We start from the raw sequence: 6,000 nt of genomic DNA on the forward strand, positions 1-6,000 counted from the left end.
GAAACAGAAGATTTTACTTAGCAACGATTCTTACCCTACTTCTCTCTTTTCGTGCAGGCCTGTTTTTCCATTCTCTGGGATTCTAAATTGGCATGGCTTCCCAGACACTGGACCAGAAGTCAGCAGGCCTGGACTGAAGCCCGGCTGCACCGTTAACTCCTCGCGGCCCGCCGTGCCGGGGTCTCCGCTCCTGCTCCTGGTGAGTAGGGGCAGGGCTGCCCCGGTGCCCCGGACCCTCGCATCCCCACTGGTGTGAAATCTAGCGCTCAGGTCCCAGTCCCTCCCCTGCTGAGACCACCTGACGCGGACTGAACTCTCCCTGCTGAGGAGATACAAGACCTCTGCCTCTCGAGAAATACTTGGCAAGGTGAGATCGCCACCTTCCAGGCCCAGCACTTCCCCGGGGAGGGCAGCGCGCAGTGGGGTCGCAGGTCACCTCCCGGAGGACACACAGGGAGGGCAGCGCACAGTGGGGTTGCAGCTCTCCTCCTGGAGGCCACACATGGAGGGCAGTGCACAGTGGGGTCGCAGCTCTCCTCCCGGAGGCCACACAGGGAGGGCAGCGCACAGTGGGGTCACAGCTCTCCTGGAGGCCAGCCGGCCACACAGGGAGGGCAGCGCACAGTGAGGTCGCAGCTCTCCTCCTGGAGGCCGCACAGGGAGGGCAGTGCACAGTGGGGTCGCAGGTCACCTCCTGGAGGCCGCACAGGGAGGGAAGCGCACAGTGGGGTCGCAGCTCTCCTCCCAGAGGCCACACAGGGAGGGCAGCGCACAGTGGGGTCGCAGGTCACCTCCTGGAGGCCAGCCGGCCACACAGGGAGGGCAGCGCACAGTGGGGTCACAGCTCTCCCGGAGGCCGCACAGGGAGGGCAGTGCACAGTGGGGTCACAGCTCTCCTGGAGGCCGCACAGGGAGGGCAGTGCACAGTGGGGTCACAGCTCTCCTGGAGGCCGCACAGGGAGGGCAGTGCACAGTGGGGTCACAGCTCTCCTGGAGGCCGCACAGGGAGGGCAGCGCACAGTGGGGTCGCAGGTCACCTCCCGGAGGCCACACAGGGAGGGCAGCGCACAGTGGGGTCGCAGGTCACCCGGAGCCGTCCCGTCACAGGGAGGGCAGCGCACAGTGGGGTCGCAGGTCACCCAGAGCCGTCCCGTCACAGGGAGGGCAGCGCACAGTGGGGTCGCAGGTCACCCGGAGCCGCCCCGTCACAGGGAGGGCAGCGCACAGTGGGGTCGCAGGTCACCCGGAGCCGCCCCGTCACAGGGAGGGCAGCGCACAGTGGGGTTGCAGCTCTCCTCCCGGAGGCCACACAGAGAGGGCAGCGCACAGTGGGGTTGCAGCTCTCCTCCTGGAGGCCACACATGGAGGGCAGTGCACAGTGAGGTCGCAGCTCTCCTCCTGGAGGCCGCACAGGGAGGGCAGCGCGCAGTGGGGTCACAGGTCACCTCCCGGAGAACACACAGGGAGGGCAGCGCACAGTGGGGTCGCAACTCTCCTGGAGGCCAGCCGGCCACACAGGGAGGGCAGCGCACAGTTAGGTCGCAGCTCTCCTCCTGGAGGACACACAGGGAGGGCAGCGCACAGTGGGGTCGCAGCTCTCCTCCTGGAGGCCACACAGGGAGGGCAGCGCACAGTGGGGTCACAGGTCACCCAGAGGCCACACAGGGAGGGCAGCACACAGTGGGGTCGCAGCTCTCCTCCCAGAGGCCACACAGGGAGGGCAGCGCGCAGTGGGGTCGCAGCTCTCCTCCCGGAGGCCACACAGGGAGGGCAGCGCACAGTGGGGTCACAGCTCTCCTCCCGGAAGCCACACAGGGAGGGCAGCGCACAGTGGGGTCACAGCTCTCCTCCCGGAGGCCACACAGGGAGGGCAGTGCACAGTGGGATCGCAGGTCACCCGGAGCCGTCTCGTCACAGGGAGGGCAGCGCACAGTGGGGTCGCAGGTCACCTCCTGGAGGCCAGCCGGCCACACAGGGAGGGCAGCGCACAGTGGGGTCACAGCTCTCCCGGAGGCCGCACAGGGAGGGCAGTGCACAGTGGGGTCACAGCTCTCCTGGAGGCCGCACAGGGAGGGCAGCGCACAGTGGGGTCGCAGGTCACCTCCCGGAGGCCACACAGGGAGGGCAGCGCACAGTGGGGTCGCAGGTCACCCGGAGCCGTCCCGTCACAGGGAGGGCAGCGCACAGTGGGGTCGCAGGTCACCCAGAGCCGTCCCGTCACAGGGAGGGCAGCGCACAGTGGGGTCGCAGGTCACCCGGAGCCGCCCCGTCACAGGGAGGGCAGCGCACAGTGGGGTCGCAGGTCACCCGGAGCCGCCCCGTCACAGGGAGGGCAGCGCACAGTGGGGTTGCAGCTCTCCTCCCGGAGGCCACACAGAGAGGGCAGCGCACAGTGGGGTTGCAGCTCTCCTCCTGGAGGCCACACATGGAGGGCAGTGCACAGTGAGGTCGCAGCTCTCCTCCTGGAGGCCGCACAGGGAGGGCAGCGCGCAGTGGGGTCACAGGTCACCTCCCGGAGAACACACAGGGAGGGCAGCGCACAGTGGGGTCGCAACTCTCCTGGAGGCCAGCCGGCCACACAGGGAGGGCAGCGCACAGTTAGGTCGCAGCTCTCCTCCTGGAGGACACACAGGGAGGGCAGCGCACAGTGGGGTCGCAGCTCTCCTCCTGGAGGCCACACAGGGAGGGCAGCGCACAGTGGGGTCACAGGTCACCCAGAGGCCACACAGGGAGGGCAGCACACAGTGGGGTCGCAGCTCTCCTCCCAGAGGCCACACAGGGAGGGCAGCGCGCAGTGGGGTCGCAGCTCTCCTCCCGGAGGCCACACAGGGAGGGCAGCGCACAGTGGGGTCACAGCTCTCCTCCCGGAAGCCACACAGGGAGGGCAGCGCACAGTGGGGTCACAGCTCTCCTCCCGGAGGCCACACAGGGAGGGCAGTGCACAGTGGGATCGCAGGTCACCCGGAGCCGTCTCGTCACAGGGAGGGCAGCGCACAGTGGGGTCGCAGGTCACCTCCTGGAGGCCAGCCGGCCACACAGGGAGGGCAGCGCACAGTGGGGTCACAGCTCTCCTCCTGGAGGCCACACAGGGAGGGCAGTGCACAGTGGGGTCACAGCTCTCCTCCTGGAGGCCGCACAGGGAGGGCAGCGCACAGTGGGGTCGCAGGTCACCTCCCGGAGGCCACACAGGGAGGGCAGCGCACAGTGGGGTCACAGGTCACCCGGAGCTGCCCCCTCACAGGGAGGGCAGCGCACAGTGAGGTCGCAGGTCACCCGGAGCCGTCCCGTCACAGGGCCCCCCCCCCCACGTGGGCAGGTTGCTTCGTTTTCATCCATGGCGTGGTAGGTGGAAGAAGGATCGCTCTGAACTCAGTGGGCTTGACGGGGCTGCAGCTTTGCAGCCCAGACAACTCCTTGACGCTCCGGGCTCACTTCCCTTATCTCTCCGTGGAAAACAGCCCTGTACGGCATCTGCTACTGGGTTGTTAGGAACGCGCATTAAGCAGATGGCATGGCCCTGGAGCACGTTTCAGCGGAGCTGGCTCCTGAGGCTCCGGCGGCTTCCGCCCGCCGGTGGCTGGGCCGAGCTCCCAGACCCCTGCCGCGTCCCCGGAACAGTGCCTGCGCCCAGAGAACCCGGGGGCTGGGGGTCCTGGGCAGGCGGGGTGCGTGAGGCTTGCTAATACTCCTGCCCCGTCCCCGACCAGGTGTGCCTCCGGACGCGGCCCCTCTCGCCCGATGGCTGGCTCCGCAGGTCCACTCCACCCCCCAGCGCCAATTCCACAGCACGGGGTGAACGGTTGCACAATCACAGGCTAACATTTCGAACGCTGGGCGAAATCCATCCCCCACACAAGTGCCACAAGGCATCAGAGGCCAGTGGCCAGCCCCTGTCCCCCCGGGGGTTTGTCACAGTGGACGGGATGGTCCTGGTATGGAAGCCTGTGGCTTCTGGTGTCAGCAGACCATGCGACTGCACCGCAGGTCCACAGACAAACTCACCCTACCCTGAGCCTCTCTCCTTCCACACAGCCACACAACACGTTTAGGGCTAGATTTTTCCAAAATAAATTCATCCAACTCGACAGCTTCCTTTCCCATCCCCAGCCCAGACCTCTGTCCTTCAGCTGCCCTAAACGCTGCCGGCTCATTTCACAGGCAAACTTTCCCCAAACTTTTCAAAACGGCTTTATTCCCTGGCAGCGCGATCATCCCCACGGACTACCGATGCGATCACGAGGCTTGCTCAGCTATTACTGTGATAAGAGCTAGACTCCACAATCGCTAATTATTTTTGCATTTTCTGAAATTGTTTTAAAAGCCTTCCTCATGGCTCCTCTCCAGTAACAGACTTGGACGCAGAAACTTATCCTGAATCTCAATATAGCCTCTCCGGGCTTCTCAGGCAGGTACACAGACAAAAACAGCAGAACCTCAGCAGGAGGCCAGAGCGGATGGGGGCTCCAGCAGGCCCCCTGCAAACCCGACCTCAAAGTGAACTTCCTTGAAAGTCAGGTCTCCCATTAATTAACAAAGATGACACACGTGAGAAAGGGCTTCTGCCAAGGTGAGATGCGAAGGGATATGCCCACCGTGGAATTTAGGAGCCTGCCTCGCATGTTTTTCTTCTCGTCTATTGGACATCAAGAGCCTTTTCTGAAAGTCACAGCCCAATGAACTAACTGAGTAAACAAACAGTGCCCCGTACCTGGTACGCTGGAAGGCCGGCGTGGACTGCACTCGGTGTTCAGGTCCAGACAGGGCAAGGATGAAGCGCTGGGGGCGTGGAGGAGACAGGGTCCCGGCTGAAGGCTGCTGGCCGGTGGACACTCTTTCTGCCTTCAGGCAGCAGACAGCTCCTTTATATGCTCTTCTCCCCGAGTGGCCCTGCCAATCAGACACACAAGGAAGCACGTTTAATTCATTCCTTCGAAGAAATGACCTAATTCCTCCTTCCCATCCCACCATTTGCTCTGAGTACCTGTGTCTGAGTCCAAGTCCAGCCCTCCGTGCTAGACACCGCCCCTGCTCCAAGTCTACCCTGGACTTGCCAGACAGGGCTGGGGAGGAGCCAGACAGAGAGGGGGAAGGCAGGGACTCACTTTTCCTGTCTTCTCTCAGGAAATAAAATGCTATAAATAAAACCAGCAAGATTGGCTGGAACTCCCTATTTTGCTTAAGAGAAAAATATTCAAGTTCTATGCTTTAAATATGTTTCAAATTATCCAGTGTGATATTGGCCTTTCTGAATCAAGTAAGCAGTAATCGGTAACACAAAAGAAGTCAGCGGGTGCAAAGGATTGCACTCAGCATTGGTTAAGGTCTTGTATGAAAGAATTAATGTTGCCATGCACAAAATCTTCAGTGTGAAAGAGTCCACGGACTGCTGTAGGCATGGGGCACAGGAGAAGCAGTGCTCTGGGGCAGGATTTGTTTTCAATTGTACATAGATGGGGTATCACTGAAAGTCCATGCACAGCGTCCTCCTGCAGATGTGCGCTGTCCTCCTGCAGATGTGCGCTGTCCCCCTGCAGATGTGCGCTGTCCCCCTGCAGATGTGCGCTGTCCTCCTGCAGATGTGCGGTGTCCCCCTGCAGATGTGCGGTGTCCTCCTGCAGATGTGTGGTGTCCTCTTGCAGATGTGCGGTGTCCCCCTGCAGATGTGCGGTGTCCCCCTGCAGATGTGCGGTGTCCCCCTGCAGATGTGCGGTGTCCTCCTGCAGATGTGCGCTGTCCCCCTGCAGATGTGCGGTGTCCCCCTGCAGATGTGCGGTGTCCCCCTGCAGATGTGCGCTGTCCTCCTGCAGATGTGCGGTGTCCCCCTGCAGATGTGCGGTGTCCCCCTGCAGATGTGCGGTGCCCTCCTGCAGATGTGCGGTGCCCTCCTGCAGATGTGCGGTGTCCCCCTGCAGATGTGCGGTGTCCCCCTGCAGATGTGCGGTGTCCTCCTGCAGATGTGCGCTGTCCCCCTGCAGATGTCTGGTGTCCCCCTGCAGATGT

General features: G+C 63.0%; 1 protein-coding gene across 1 annotated transcript in view; it reads right to left on the bottom strand.

The window, feature by feature from the left end:
• The window catches only part of LOC125344998 (thrombospondin-2), a 39,701-nt gene extending 34,699 nt beyond the window's left edge, over positions 1-5,002 (bottom strand). The window contains exons 1-2 of the mRNA XM_048337255.1: positions 4,982-5,002; positions 4,709-4,887 (exon numbers count right to left, since the gene is read on the bottom strand). The gene's annotated coding sequence lies outside the window, so the exon portion shown is untranslated. The remainder of the gene's footprint in view (positions 1-4,708; positions 4,888-4,981) is intronic.
• Between the last annotated feature and the right edge of the window lie 998 nt (positions 5,003-6,000).

The sequence above is a fragment of the Perognathus longimembris genome, unplaced genomic scaffold, assembly GCF_023159225.1.
Source record: "Perognathus longimembris pacificus isolate PPM17 unplaced genomic scaffold, ASM2315922v1 HiC_scaffold_5093, whole genome shotgun sequence".
Lineage (NCBI taxonomy): Eukaryota > Metazoa > Chordata > Mammalia > Rodentia > Heteromyidae > Perognathus > Perognathus longimembris.